We start from the raw sequence: 17,123 nt of genomic DNA on the forward strand, positions 1-17,123 counted from the left end.
TTCTGCTCGTGATTATTTAAGGAGCTCTCTAGCTTGCAGCCCTGCCGACATTTAGTATGTAGTCGCATGCTACAAACGCCAAGTCCAAAAGCAAGTTATTTTTTGCAGTAATATCATGCAAGGAATATGAGCTGTACTTGCCAATAGTAAGATTAAACGAAAAAAAAACAACTACCTTTGTTTCAATACTTTTATTTTAAATCGATATACTATAGACTGTCAGAAAAGAACATTCTTGCCAACATAGACTCTTTTAGAGTTTAGAAAAACGATGGCTGCTACAGTGCATGTAGATTCTATGCCAATAAATGGTCCATTGTTTTAAATAATTCTTTTATAGATTAACGCAAGTTTTACCATCAACAGTTGTACCATTCAAGACCCCATGGTCAAAACTTGACAACAGAACGCATGCGTCCAGAATACTCGAAACATTATAAAAGGCAAAACCATAACACAAATCCATATATCCTCATGCCTTATGACTAGTACACAGACAGCTGAACCTAGTTTTACAAGTTACTCAGTTGGAATGTTTCTCGCTCACTCATGGTAGTAGTCATATTTGCCCGCAGTTTATATCTTTGGGATTCTATGCAAAGAAGACTACAGTTAGGTATGGTCCATACTGTTGCCAGAGCACCGAACCGAATATTGAAATTATACTGCTCTGGACCTTTTTAGATGCCTGAGAAATTAAAAGTAGTTATCTTTATCCAAGAGCTCAATTTACAATATAGTCCGTTTGGCCACGGTGAGGACCCAAAAGTCGACATGTGGGATTAAATGTAGGTTTATTACACATTCAAAGTCAAACTGATGTATGAAAGTCTGAGCAATATATTGTAAAAATAAAGAATCACTATTGCCAATCCAAATCATCTGACAAAGCTTAACCTCAATAGATTAAAGCAAACCAGGAATTCAGTAATAGCAATACAGAAAATAAGGAATAAAATGTGATGATCAGTATGGGATTTGAGGTCCTCTTACCTATAAATGAGTAAATGTAAATTACCTAAACTAAGCCTATACTAAATAGTGTTAGTTGGGAAAATTCTAATTAGATCCAATAAAGCAGGAAGGTGTCAGCATTGTAGAGACATCTATAGAAGAGGTGTGTACTTCTCACAGAGATATCTAACTAAAGTTAAAGTGTGACCACACCAATTAAATATTCTGAGACATTTTGAGAATCTTACATCACGTGCCTCAGTGCTTTTCCCCCTTCTCATAGTAAAATTTGGCTACTTCATCTCTTGGTTTGAATATCAGAACGTCCTTGGATTCCTCATGTCTCCTGATATTAACATGAATGGGGTTTCCCCCTTTGTTCGTTATCCCCTCTCGTCTCCTGCTAAGCCTTACTATCTCTCACAAACAATGTGCCTTTTACTAAATGAGATCATATGAATGCACCTGCAAAGAAGAAGAAAACATTGCAACCAAATAAACATTCGTGTTGAAGGTTCAAAGTTAGAGTCAAAATGTTTAAGGCCTTTGGTCAAGCTAATGTAGTAAAACATTTTTACACAGATTTTAAAAGCATGGTTATAGATTCATATACAGTTATAAAGGTTACTAATCAATTAAATATGTGAATTTATATAGAGTCAGCAAACTACACAAATGCAGATATATATGAAAACGGCAATACGTTGTAGCTATAAGAAAACATTAGTATGCACACGTCTGAATTACAGAGCGAATGCACCTTCAGTATTTCGGTCAAGAGCACCACTTCACGTAAATAGTATTGAAGCACACACATATATGGTAACACATGCTTGTATATATGACATAGTTGAGACAATAAAAGATGGAGCCAATATCACTCTGAATCACCGTCGTTAGGCTCCTGGGACGGTAATTGACTGTAGATTTGGTAGAAAATTAGGACAACACCAAAGTTTCTGTCACTAATTGTCTCTGTGTACTTCCATTTGTAAATTGGGACTGAGTTTTGCTAATTTCAGGCTGTGTGGCGACCAGAGCCATTTGTGAGGGATCTTTTAACAGCTACACCTAAACCATGATTTCTTCAGGCCGTTGTCCTGTGTAGCTATTGAAGTTAGCCAGTCCCAGATGGATTTACTTTGAAAAACGTTTTTATTTATAGTCCCATATACGCGAGATAATATGCCTTTAAATTAACCAAATGTCTTAAGATAGGATTAATTTGATCATGTTCATGTGTCTAAAAGCTGCTGTCCCATAAAATGTATCACACTGTAGAACAACTGAACATTTGTCTATTTCTGGGGTGTAGTTGTGTTGTATTCCCCTTTCAGATGGTGAAATTCTTTTAGTTATGGATTGCATAGTTGTGATCACTGTCGAAGATCATTGGAGATAGTTTACAGGTTTGGCATCACAATTTTATTTTTTAATTCATGCAAAATACAATTCATCCATCGTTTTTTGTGGATACTCTGTCATGCAGGGTACTTAAAATGTAGAAGAGGATTTGCGGTTTCTGACACTTCCTTGGTTCACAATACAGTACATTAAGGGGATTGAAGTGTGTGAGGAGATTTTGCTCTCAGCATAGTAAAGTGGGTTGTTGGCTACAATAGGAAAGGATTTTGGAACGCACACCTGTCTGTTGGCCATATAATATTCAAGCATACAAAGCATCCTGAGATCCCTCGTCCCATGTAGTAGTCTCCAAATGGCAAGTAGGAATTATCAGAAATGATCTCTCCCAGCATATAATATAACAAAAGTGAAAAAGTGTTTTTAGCTGTGTTGTATGGTAGTCCACCACAATTAATAAGGCCACTATCTTGTTAGGTCCAATAAAGATTTCAGTAAGTTTAACCTCAGCTCAACCCGTGGCAACTAAGGCACAGAGCAGATAGGCTTAATTGAAGAAAATGTCTAAAGCTTTTAGAGATACGAAAACTGTTGCAATTTCAAAAGCACAACATAATAAAAACCACACTCCAATTTATACAAATAGAGAATAATTTAATGAACCAAGTCATGCAGAAATGGATTTGCTGCTGCAGAAAGGTTCCAAGCAGAGGCAAAGCATCTTGATTGGATGGATATTTCAGGCTTCTCCCTGTCGTCCGAGGTCTTTGTAGCCGAAACGTTTCAGGATGTTATCAGGAGTATGCTTTGAAACACCCAATGGTCCTAGGACTTCAGGAACAGCATTTCGGGGGTCAACACTCACCCCAGCATAGGTCACTAGCTGGGTCCAGAGCATTACCAGATGGACCTGGTCAGCTTGGCTCTTCCAGGAAAAGATAGCTTGTGTGTGGCCTTGTAGCTTAACAGTAGGTCAGCCAATTGACCATTGGAGTCCATGTCTTTGGCATTAGTACAAGTGGGTGCAAGAACAGCCCTTCAGGTTTCTTCACAGGTCTCAAACAGCAGGGGCAGTCTTCTTCTATATGTCTAGAGTTTTTGAGGGGGATGCCAAATTTCTGCATGGCTCCAGCTTACGACTAGGGGTGACTTCTGGACCCTCCCTAACCAATGGGGTAAAAGTTCCTGGAGGTAACCCTAACTACTTTTGCTGCAGTTCCAGTGCATCTGCAAACAACCCCACAGTGCCCCTCATATACTGATTTCAAGATGGAGAAACTCTGCTGCCATTGCACAAAACATGTGTGCTCACCCTGAGATGTGGCCATGGTAATGAGCAGTCGGATCACTGAAATAATATCGACTACCAAAATATCGACTACCCAAAATATCGACGAGAAAATATCTACAACCAAAATATCGAGTTTGTATGTACAAACAGGTAAGTACAAAAATATCGAGTACAAAATATCGTTAACAAAAATATAGTTGTAAAAAATATCGACTTTAATAAAAACAATGTTTAATTACATTAATATAAAAAATTAATTACTAAAATATAATTAACAATACTTAAAATAACTTTTAATAATTAAATAATTAATGAAAGTAAAAAAATAATATTTTTTTAATCATATTTCTTAAAACATATATATATATAGTAACAAAATTTAATTAAATAATAGCCAATATTATTAACGTACAAATACAAAAGAGTAAAAATTACTATTCCCACTGCAAAGAGTGCAACAGTGGATATATGACGTTACAACGCAACTTTTACAATGCACTACCATTACAACGTAAGTATTGGTAAGTATATAATAATTTTTTTTAATTTAAATTATTTAAAATTATTTAAATATAATTTAATTTAATTTAATTTCATTAAATTAAATTAATGTAAATGTAATTTTACTTTATTTTTACACTGTACCCCTGTACCCCAAAACTTACCCTGAACCCTAAAAAAACCCTTTACCCAAAAACCCAAAACTGACCCTGAACCCTAAAAATACCCCTTTACCCAAAAACTAAAAACTGACCCTGAACCCTAAAAATACCCCTTTACCCAAAAACTAAAAACTGACCCTGAACCCTAAAAATACCCCTTTACCCAAAAACCCAAAACTGACCCTGAACCCTAAAAATACCCCTTTACCCAAAAACTAAAAACTGACCCTGAACCCTAAAAATACCCCTTTACCCAAAAACTAAAAACTGACCCTGAACCCTTAAAATACCCCTTTACCTAAAAAGTAAAAACTGACCCTGAACCCTAAAAATACCCCTTTACCCAAAAACTAAAAACTGACCCTGAACCCTTAAAATACCCCTTTACCCAAAAACTAAAAACTGACCCTGAACCCTAAAAATACCCCTTTACCCAAAAACTAAAAACTGACCCTGAACCCTAAAAATACCCCTTTACCCAAAAACTAAAAACTGACCCTGAACCCTAAAAATACCCCTTTACCCAAAAACTAAAAACTGACCCTGAACCCTAAAAATACCCCTTTAATTAAACATAATTAGCAATTAATCAATTAAATTAAATTAATTACCAATTACATTTTAATTAATTAACAAATATTATTTAATTACCAATTAATTAAATATTACTACCAATTAATACATTTACATATTTAATAAATAATAATTAAATTACTTCCCACACTATTCCCCTATAAACCCACAACCCGCTACAGGAAATACATTATTTTAATTTACATAATTAGCAATTAATCAATTAAATTAAATTAATTACCAATTAAATTTTAAATAATTAACATATAATATTTAATTACCAATTAATTAATTATTACTACCAATTAATAAATTTACATATTTAATTAATTATAATTAAATTACTTCCCACCCTATTCCCCTATAAACCCACAACCCGCTACAGAATAAAATTACACAATAATTTAAAAAAAATCATTAATTAAAAATAATTATAACATAAAATGACACTTTTCACACATATTATAACATAAAAACACTATAAATAATTACATATTATATAAAAAAAGATATTTTTTACTTTCGATATTATTTACAGTCGATAATACTTCACTTACCTTAAAAACGATATTTTGGCTGTCGATATTCTGTCCTGTCGATATTTTCTCCAAACGATATTTAAAACTCGATATTTTGTCCATTCGATATTGTGGAGTCGATATCATGTCTGTGCACCGAGCAGTCCCCTCATACTTGATCATTTCAAATCAGCTCTGGAGCAGCTCACTCTCCACTGGGATTGATGCCTGCTTGACAGGGGGAACAAAGGAATGGGTGCGTCATTTGACATCTGCCTGTGACAGGAGAGGCGCCTTTAATGTAAATTACGCACAGTTGGTCATCCTGCCAGAAGAATAAAGTTCCTCACACACAGGGCGTTGTATCTGCTATGGGAGCAGTTTTCACACCTAATTCTGGGATTGAGTACCCAGAGGGCGGCAGGCTTTAGTGAAGGTTAGTTAATATAAAAATACATTTTCCTTAATATGTATTAAAATCCAACTCCAACATTGGATTGTGATTTTAATAAATTGTAAGAGCGTTTTTGCATGACATTTGTAAGATAACATTATTACTTTCAATAGTGCATCATAGTGTGTATCAATGGAACAACTCATCCTGCTATAGTAAAAAATAACATTTAGGTGCTAGTTTCTGTAAGGACATGTTAACATAAGCCGTTCACATGTCTTACTCCTAAATACCATGCAGCCTGCATTATGGGTTGTAGGGCCTACATAGGGATGATTTTTTAGAGTTTTATGTAGCGCGAACTAGACCCGAGACATCTGGTATCAGAGCGCTTTACATGAGCACCAGTTTTGTTACAGATGGACACATTCATTTTTGTTAGGCACAGGGAGATTAAGGGATTTCCCAGAACCACAGGATGTTGAGCGTTGTTGTCGAAGCTCAAACCCAGTTCCCCAGCTTCAAGTTCGACCACTCTAGCCGTAAGGCTACATCTTCTCAAGATCAGTCAAACCGGTTTCTTTTTGATAGGTTAAATTACACATTTTAAACAGCTACAGTTAGACTACAGTGGTAGGCCTGAAGCCTTTTTCGCACTCCCATTGTAGTGGATGACACAATAGGTGCTGTAGTCCACTAGTGGCATTTAACTTACAGGCCCTGGGTACACAATGTACCATAGACTAGGAATTTATGGTTAGGTAAATATGTCAATTAGGGTTCTGCTAATTCAACTTGTTTTAGGGGTCAGGGCACATGCCTTGTGACATGGCTAGCAGTATTCTAGTGTATAGAGTTAAGAAACAAGGAGTATTAGTCCACAAAAAGTGGGGGTCACCATGTAACATCAGGCACATTCTCATAACTAATATCTCTATCTATTACCGACTAAAATTGATGAGTTAAGGTATATTCAGTAGATCTACACAGTGATAATGTATTGTGGCTACAATGATGCGCAAATGAGCTATAGCAAAGAAAAACAACCAACATATGCCTAAAATGGTGTCTGCTTATCACTATTTGTAATTTAACAAAATGCTCGTTCTGATACTACAGGGCTCACCTGACCCTGGTATCACAATTCCCATACTCCACCAATACTAGCCTTTCACACCTTATCATTACCCTCACAATTGGAACGCTACTCAATGCTCCCTATTTCGTATACTCTGACAGTATTGATTTTTCTCTCTTCTTTCAATGATGAAATCTATCGTATATACAAGTCCTATCATTCCCTAATAGATGGTTAGCAACCGGATGCTTTGAAGTCCAACCATCCTTTCTAACATTCTTATATGGTGGAAGAGAATTAAACATGACTCAAACAATATGGCCACCCCAGATTGATGCTTCTGGCTCACGCGGTCCATGCTCAATGCTAATGAGCTCTTTTGCCCACACACTAATAGCACTAATCTCCTCTCCCCTTCCAACAAGATATGTCCATTTATATATTTATAGTGGAATACTACCAAAGACTCTGCTGGTGGGGAGCCATAATCTGCATCTTTTCGCACAGTGCACATCTTTTCGCACACAGGACCTCGCCGCACCCGCTCCGCGGGTGCCGCTTCATTTGTGGAGACTGAGGCTGACTCACGCATCGAGGGACATAGGATCTGATAGACCCAGGTAGCGGCACGCAACGGGGCTGCGAGCGTTGCAGGGACTCCAACTCCCAGGAGTCCCTGCCTGACCAACATCCATCTTCCGGTCCGCTTTCCCTGTTGCTCCGCCCGCTGCACACCTGAGGGCTCTTAAACTCCCAGTGTGTCCTCATTCTGTGGGAATACTACCAAAGACTCTGCTGGTGGGGAGCCATAATCTGCATCTTTTCGCACACAGGACCTCGCCGCACCCGCTCCGCGGGTGCCGCTTCATTTGTGGAGACTGAGGCTGACTCACGCATCGAGGGACATAGGATCTGATAGACCCAGGTAGCGGCACGCAACGGGGCTGCGAGCGTTGCAGGGACTCCAACTCCCAGGAGTCCCTGCCTGACCGACATCCATCTTCCGGTCCGCTCTCCCTGTTGCTCCGCCCACTGCCCGTAACCACTTCTATATCTTGGTCATTGCGTCCCGCAGCGCGGGACGCATGCGCGGGACTCAGCCCGGGGCTAAGACCGGGCAAAGAGCGGGCCGTTTGAGGCCGTTCGAGGACGGTAAGGACTGGACTGGGCCATCCCCCTTGTTACTACCTTTGTTGCCCCATCATACCTTGCTTGCACCTTGGCCAGAGAGAGACTATGTGTTCACGAGGAAGTCGCAGTAAAACCGCAAAGGGAGGGAAAATGTTGACCGGGACCCTTGACGATTTTATAACTAAGACCAATACGGCTATTGATATTGAAATTACCAAAATGCAACATAGAGTTTCCATAGAGTTAGACGCGGCTAGAAGACTATCCCAGGACCTAGCCATGTCTAAAAAGTCATCCTTAGGCAATATTGCTTCTGCCATAACTCCCGAGCGCCTGTCTGGCCCTCGGCCATTAATAACAAAGGCGGTTATTCATCACTCCACAGCCACTCCTCCATCTGTGCAGGCTATTTCCCCAGTGTCGGCCTCTCCTAAGTCGAACCAGAATCTTTCGATAAATTCCCCTGTATTAGATATAAGCATCACCAGAAGCTGTGAGATGAATAAGTCGATTGTGAGTGTTAACCATAGGGATGTTGCTCAAAAAAGAAAACGCATTGCAAGATCAGCCTATGCCAGGAAGAAGGCCAAAATCGCTAGGGCACAATTCTTTAATAATAGAAGACCCCCTGTATTAAGCAGGGTGGGTGGAGATGATCCCCAAGCTGATTCATGTTTAAGTGACGAGGAGACTTGCATAAGCACAGACAAAGTTGAATTAGATATATCAGTTGGGGAGACTCGCTCACATCTTGTCGCGGGGGTTAATGGGGGACCCGCATGCGAGCTAGAGGGTAGTGATGAAGAATTTCTAAATATAGTATGGGAGACCCTGAAAAAGCTTTTATCCCCCCTCGAACTCAGACTCTCACGCATAGAAAATCACCTGCTAGAGATGGACAAGACTATTGTTACACTAGCTAGCCTTAGCCTAAAGCAAATGGAACCAAACATTTTGCTGGGAGTAGAGAACACTGCGCAGGCACCAGTAGCAGCTCCACCTGTTCAGACCCCGCCCAAACCAATACCCAAACCACGTACAAAGGCTTACAACCCCATAGCCACCACTCCCCTAATTAATGCCCCCACTCACAGCCCTGCACAATGTATGCCACTTACAAAACAGGTCGCTTCCCCGAGACCAAACAACACCGTGACCCACCGTACATACCCACGGGGACCCCGTAACGCACGTAACTTTCGTGGATCTACCCCCAGATGCTAGGCCTTATGTTTTGGTGCTAGCTGGAGTGCCTGTATTGATGACACAATCTCAAGAGAACTTCTGGTCTTTAAAAAATAAGGTAATCCATTGGCTTAATACAAACAGGCATTTACCTAATCATTTAAGAAGTAACGTCCTAATGGTACGAAGGGCCCCTTGGGTAGGCCCTACATCTAAATCCATTCCAGGTGACTGTATTGTTGTCTCCTTTGCAGACCCCCACACGGCACAACACCTATGCTCATGGGATGCACGAGGCGAAAACTCAACAATTGTTGTTAGGCCACTTACCTTCTTCTATCCCCCACGGCCAAGTCCAAACCTAGAGGGGAATTGGTCACTAGCTCGAAACTCTGTGCGGGGTGGGCGAAGGGATGGATGGCAAGGCCGCAATGGTCGGTGGGAAGGGGCCCCTACCTTTAATCGGTTTGGATGTTTGGACGAGGTAGATTGACTCTCGAGGATAAAGGCTTCTGCTTATGACCCTGAACACATTCCTCTTTCTGTGAGTACTGACTCTATCCCACTTGAACAACGTGAAGACAGTGCTCTTTTGCCTGAAGGCCCCAGCCTGAGTTTGAGTCCTGTACGTAGGACTATTGAGACCAGGGTGGTGGATGTTAGCTTACCAGAGGCTAATCCTACCTGTAGCCAAGTGGGGTTGCTCAAAGTGGTCTCCTGGAACATAGCAGGGTTAAGGGGTCGTTTGGACAACGAAGATTGGGCAGAATTCATCGACACCTTTGACATTGTTGTGCTTCAGGAGAGCTGGGCAACAGTCCCGTTATTTAGAGCAGGGTACTTAAACTACTATAAGCCTGCTATCCGTGGCCCAAAGGGAAGAGCCTCTGGAGGATTTGTGGTGTGGATTAGACACTCGTTGGGGTACCGACCCTCTGAAATTTTGGTAGGCAACCCAGACCTCTTATGTATTAAACTCAGTAGGGGTAATGATCAGAGCATTGTGTTAATAAATATTTATGCCCGGGGCTGCCAAGGAGGTCACAAGCAACCAGTCATGAATGACCTTGATCTGCTTCTGAGGGAATTAGGCAGTGACAATTTCATCCTAGTGGCAGGGGATTTAAATTGTTCATTTGAACCTATTCTTAGTTTAGTTGAGGATGTGGGAGCTGATGAGGATACTGTTTGGAACATCCCGCCATTGTCTATAAGCAAGGGTGTTAGGGGAACTGAGGCGGCACTGCTTTGGATGGGATTTTGTTTGGAGTGGGGGTTGCGGGCAGTGAATGGGCGTACACTTTCTGATAAGTCTGGTCAACCAACCCTTAATAATGGGATCAGTATGAGTCGGATTGACTATGTACTAGTTAAAGTAGATTTTTGGTTTTTTGTGGCTGACATGGAGGTTGTGGTACGGCCAGAGAGTGATCATAATCCTCTCTCATTGGGCCTTAGGGTACCCGGTGTGGGGGTGTGGGGGATGGACCTTCTGCAACAGCATGCCCAACATCTGATGTCATTCTGTGTAATGACAGAAGACGGGTAAAATGGCCTAAGGTCATAGCAGACACTTTGCTTATCAAAGATATAGAGGAGGTAGTAATGAAAAACAATGGGTGTCATGGCGGATTTCCCATCTTCCCCTGGGGTTAATTCCCAAATAATCGATCTTCATAAGAAATGCTTCATGGAATTAAAAATTTTGCTTACAAAGCCACTGAGGTTAAAGAAAGATAATGCTCACAAAAGGTGGTATAATAAGAGTGGTAGGGCAGCACACAGTAAATTAATCTCAGCAGTCAAATCTAGGGACATTAATGACATTAAAATTGCCCGGATATCTTATAAACAAGTATTGTGGGCAGCAAAGAGGGAGTGGGATGACCAATATTGGTCAGAACTCCTCTTGGCGTGTCAATCATCAAACCAAACGAAGTTTTGGGAGACCGTCAAGTGGGGCAGGAATTCGGATTCTCAAACGCCTGTGAACCATGTTTCCGCAGTGGACTGGGCGGTCTTCTACTCCGCTCAATTTAAAGATATGAGTGCAGCACATGATACTCAGCAGGAGCCTGCAGCGGTTTTGCCTTTTATTGATGGGGCTGTGCTTACCTTCTCATCTACTGATACAGAGCATGCCCTTGGAGCTGTACAGTTAAGGAAAGCACCTGGATTGGATGCAATCCCAGCAGATCTCTTTAAATTGAATCTTGATGTATGGGTTCCGTACATAACCAAGTTGGCCAATGCCATTGCAGTAGGGGCCAGGATCCCTGACTCTTGGAAAGGGGCAGAGATTGTACCTGTTTTTAAAAAAGGGGACCGCTCACTTCCAGGAAATTACCGCCCTATAAGTCTGATAGATTCACTTAAAAAAATAAGTTCAAGTTCAAGTTCAGGCATTTGTAAAGCGCACTACTCACCCAGAGGGTTTCAAGGCGCTGGGGGAAGGGGATCATTATTTGTTGAAAAGCCAGGTTTTAAGTTCTTTTCTGAAAGAGAAGTGGTTCTGAGTAAGGCGGAGGTGGGTGGGGAGTGAGTTCCAGGTCTTGGCAGCCATGAAGGAGAAGGATCTACCACCCATGGTGGATTTCCGGATGCGCGGGACTGCGGCGAGGGCATGATTGGACGATCTAAGTTGGCGGGTGGGTTTGTAGAAGGACAGTCGAGTGTTGAGGCATTCGGGTCCTAGATTGTAGAGGGCATTGTGTGCGTGGGTGAGAAGGCAGAAAGTAATTCTTTTGTTAACGGGGAGCCAGTGGAGGTCTTTTAGATGTTTGGTGATGTGATCTTGGCGTGGGATGTCTAATATGAGTCTCGCTGAGGCGTTTTGGATGCGTTGGAGTTTTTTCAGTAATTTTGCTGTGGTTCCGGCGTAAAGTGTGTTGCCATAGTCTAGTCGACTCGTGACCAGTGCGTGGGTGACAGTCTTTCTTGTCTCGAGGGGGATCCAGCGGAAGATCTTTTTGAGAATGCGAAGTACGTTGAAGCAGGAGGACGAGACGGCGTTGACTTGTCTGGACATCGAGAGAGAGGAGTCTAGGATGAAGCAGAGGTTACGTGCATGGTCGGTGGGTGTGGGTGCTGCGCCCAGCGCGGAAGGCCACCAGGAGTCGTTCCAGGCTGAGGGGGAAGATCCTAGGATGAGTACCTCCGTTTTGTCTGAGTTGAGTTTTAGGCGGCTATGTTTCATCCATTCGGCTACTTCTTTCATGCCTTCGTGAAAATTGGTTTTGGCGGTGTTGGGGTCTTTGGTGAGGGAGAGGATTAACTGGGTGTCGTCGGCGTAAGAAATGATGTTGAGGTTGTGTTGACGTGCGATGGAGGCGAGAGGACTCATGTAGACGTTGAAGAGGGTGGGACTGAGTGAGGATCCTTGAGGTACACCGCAGATGACTTCGGTGTCCTCTGAGTAGAATGGGGGAAGTCGGACTCTTTGAGTTCTCCCAGCGAGGAATGAGGTGATCCAGTCCAAGGCTTTTCCTTGTATGCCGATGTTGCTGAGGCGATGTATAAGGGTGCTGTGGCAGACTGTGTCGAAGGCGGCGGAAAGGTCGAGTAGGATGAGGGCCACTGTTTCTCCGTTGTCCAGGAGTGCTCGGATGTCGTCGGTCGCTGCAATGAGGGCGGTTTCGGTGCTGTGTTTGGCTCGAAATCCAGATTGAGATGGATCAAGGGAGTTGTTGGATTCAAGGAAGGCGGCGAGTTGGCTGTTGACGGCTTTCTCGATGACTTTGGCCGGGAATGGGAGGAGGGATATGGGTCGGTAGTTTTTAAGTTCAGAGGGGTCTGCTGTGGGTTTCTTCAGAAGGGCGCTGAGTTCGGCGTGTTTCCAGCTTTCTGGAAAGGTGGCAGAGTTGAACGAGCAGTTGATGACATGGCGGAGATGGGGTGCGATGATGGAGTCAGCTTTGTTGAAGATGTGGTGGGGGCAGGGGTCAGTGGGCGAGCCAGAGTGGATTGAGTTCATGAGGCGAATGGTGTCTTCTGTGGTAATTGGGTTCCAGGTGCTGAGGTTGTTAGTTGGCGGAGTAGGATCTGAGGGGGGTGGGGAGGGTTGATCGCTGGGGGAATTCTCGAAGCTGTTGTGGATGTCGGCAATTTTGTTGTAGAAGAAGGAGGATAACGCGTCGCAGAGGTCTTGGGAGGGAGTGATGTCGTTAGATGCTGCGGTGGGGTTGGTGAATTCTTTGACGATGTTGAAAAGTTCCTTGCTGTTATGATTGTTGTTGTCGAGACGGTCCTTGAATGCTGATTTCTTAGCGGATCAAATCACTTGGTGGTGTATGCGGGTGGCTGATTTGAGGGAGGCCATGTTGTCTGAGGTTGGGTTTTTTCTCCATATCTTCTCCAGAGTGCGGCATAGCTTCTTGGATTTTTTAAGGTCATCATTGAACCAGGGAGCCTTTTTGCTGGCTGGATTGATCTGGTGCTTTTTCAGGGGTGCTAATTCGTCAGCGCTGTGGGTGAGCCATTCCTTGAGTTTGGTGGCCGCTTGGTTTGGGTCCAATGGGAGGGTGGGAGGGTTTTGGTTGAGTGATGTGAGGAGTTGGTCGGATGTGATTTTGTTCCAGTTTCTCCGAGGAATAGGTTGAGGGCGATTGTGAGTTAGGGAGGTTTTGTAGCTGAAGTGAACACAGCTGTGGTCCGTCCAGTGTAGAGTTGTGGTGCGTTCGAAGGAGATGTGCTTGCTGGATGTGAAGATAGGGTCGAGCGTGTGTCCGGCTACATGGGTGGGGGTGTCCACAAGTTGTTTGAGTCCGAGGCTGGCCAGGTTGTCCAGAATGGTGGTGGTGTTGCTGTCGTGTTTATTTTCAAGGTGGTAGTTGAGGGCTCCTAGAAGAATGTAGTTCTCGGAGGCTAGGGCGTGTGGACTGACGAAGTCCGTGATGTCATCGTTGAATTGGGTGCGGGTACCTGGAGGTCTGTAGATGAGGGTGCCTCTCCGTGTGGTCCTGGGGTCGGTGTGGATCTGAAAGTGGAGATGTTCGGCGGTTGCAAGATTGTCGTCGGAGCTGGTTGTGATTTTGATGGTGTTCCTGTAGATGATGGCGATGCCTCCTCCTGTTTGATTGGTGCGGTCTTTGCGGATAATCTTGTAAGTGTCCGGTATGGCTATGGCGATGTCGGGAGCTGATGATGTGTTCATCCATGTTTCAGTAAGGAAGGCGATGTCAGGTGACGCAGTGTCGATTAGGTCCCAGAGTTCTGTTGCGTGTCTGTGGACCGAGCGGGTGTTGAGCAGGATGCACTTTAGGCGGTTTGAGTCGGAGTTGTGTTTGGAGGACGTGGAATTGGTGAGGGTCCTGAAGCAGTTGAACTTGCAGGAAAGGCATGCGAAAGGGCCGTGAGTGCGTCCTGGGGTAGCTTCGCAGCAAAGTGGTGTATGTCCAGAATTGAGGGCGAGGAGAGTAGCGGCATCATATGTGATTCTAGAGGGTTGGGGGCGGCGGGGACCAGGGGGACAGGCGCTGGGCGCGGTCCAGGCGCGGACGGGCGCAGACGGGCTTACCTTTTGCCCACCTTCGGCACGCATGGGGCGCGACCGCTGCGCGTGAATGCTGCGCGCAAATACTTCTGATATATATGGATAGAGGGGGGGAGGGGCGAGGGAGGGTCAGCTGGGAGGCGGGGCGGGCTGTGGAGGACGGGCTCCGAGGCAACAACAACAAAGATGGCGGCCCGAAAGTAAACTCGAGGTAGGCTGGGTCAACAGATGGTCAGCAAAGGCTGCACAACAATCAGGCAATGCAGTATGCAGTACAAATAAAAAACAGTACAAAATGAACAATTTATGCGAGCGTCAATCAAAGCGCCGTGAAATAATAGCAAAAGCGATACAAATGACAATTTCAGTTGACAGAGGCAATCACGCTATAGCGCTATGCAGTTAGGAGGCGCTATGCAGATAGTATGAATGCGAGAGTAGGAGGCAAGGGAGCGCGGGTACGATACCAGGCAGGAGCTATGGTGAGGGAGCGACCGCTTCTGAAAGCGCCAGAGTGGTCACTGGTACTTGCGAGAATACAGGGGTGGATAGAGCAGGAAAACATACTGTCCCCCATGCAAGCTGGGTTCAGACTGGGCACTAGCACTATAGATCAGGTCTTCAGACTGACAATGTTATATTGGAAGGTGGTATTACTGGGTGGAGGGGTTATCTATGCCGCCTTTGTGGACCTTAAGTCGGCTTTCGACTTGGTCCCAAGAGCAAAACTGTGGGACTCACTGAGACTTATGGCCTACCCGTAGAACTTCTGGACATAGTTATGAGATTACATGAGGATAACTTTGCCAGAGTGAGGTGGGGCAAACAAGGACAGGTGACTGACAGCTTCCCGGTAACACGTGGGGTGCGCCAGGGATGTGTGTTGGCCCTCACTCTTTTTCTCCTGTTCATCAACCAGGTAGTCAATTTTTTTTCCAAATCCCAGACAGATGCACCATCCTTGGGCGGGTCCAAGTACCCGATGTTAATTTTTGCTGATGACACCCTGCTTCTCTCCAAAACTCGTAGTGGGTTGCAAACAGCCCTGAATAGGTTTGCAGAGTTTTGCAGGGTAAATTACCTACAGATTAATGTAGATAAAACCAAATTTATGGTCTTCAGTAATAAAAATCCAATTACAAGTTCTGTCAGCCTAAATGGCGTTTTGATTGAACAGGTGAAGGTAATGACTTATCTGGGTGTGACTCTGGATTACCATCTAAGCTGGCAACCCCAGATTGAGGCATTATATCTCAAATTTGTACGTCTCACGGGTTGTTTGCTTTTGGAACAAAAGAAATCCCTGACTAAACGAATTGCCCCCGTACTAAAAATCTATGAAGCTAAGATAAATGCAGCTACATTGTACGGTGCGGATATTTGGGGTTTTAAGGACCTGTCCCCCCTGGTCAAAGCACAGAATACATTTTTGCGAAATTTGGTGGGCCTTCCCCAGTCCACACCTACCAAACCTTTGTTGCTAGACCTAGGTTGTAAACCCCTAAATGAGATGGCCCGGTTTCGTTTGGTGGCATTATGGCGACGGATCTTAACGACTCCGGAGCTTAGCCTTTTTGCCAAAGAATTGGATGAGGTCAAATCATTGTGGGGAGCCTCTAGAATCCCATGGCTTAGGGAAGTCAAACAGGTTTTGTTAGAAATGGGTCTTCAGCAGCTCTGGACCAATCCGGGGGGTTCAATCTTCCCCTCCAAACAAGATTTGAAAGACCTGTTTTGGGCATCTGTTAAGTCAACTGCAGTTACCCAATCGGAAGATACCAATTTAACAGGTCTTTTTCTGACTTACAAACTAACACCTTCCCTTGAGCCATACTGGGATGTGATTTGTAAAACCCTTGACCGGAAATTATATCATCAATTCCGAGTCGGGACGCTCCCTATTAATTTCTTTACTGTTAAGTGGGCTGCGAATTCAAATAACAGCTGTCCTTGGTGTCCGGCTCATTTAGAGAGTATTGGTCACTTTTTCTTTGCCTGCCCAGCCTATCGAGCCCCACGCCTAAAATGGCTCAAACACTTATGTTGTAGACTGGATAGTAAGGGGTATCTTGAAGCCCTGAGGATTTTTCGTACTAACCTGTCTGAGTTTGTTGTGGTTGGGGTGGCCAAGTTCCTAGGTTGGGCTTGGATTATCCGTACTAGGAATCCGAACATTTTATGATGGTTTTATACATTGATGCTGGTTTATAATTGATAATGTCTGAAGGCATCTCTATTGTAAAGTCTTTATCAATTGTTTATTAACTTTTTAAATGTTGTTCTGAAATGATGATTTTATTAATATCCATGTACTGTATATTTGTCTTTTATGAATTTTATTTCGAAATAAAGACTAATTGAACTGAACTGATATTTATAGTGGTAGTAGAGACATCCCTAATTAGTAGGATACAAACCTGACGCCCTGAAATTCTATCTTCCCCCTTTAACATTCCAAGGTGGTTGCTTAGATTTATTCCAAGC

The sequence above is a fragment of the Lissotriton helveticus genome, chromosome 5_1 (assembly GCF_964261635.1).
Source record: "Lissotriton helveticus chromosome 5_1, aLisHel1.1, whole genome shotgun sequence".
NCBI classification, from domain to species: Eukaryota; Metazoa; Chordata; class Amphibia; order Caudata; family Salamandridae; genus Lissotriton; species Lissotriton helveticus.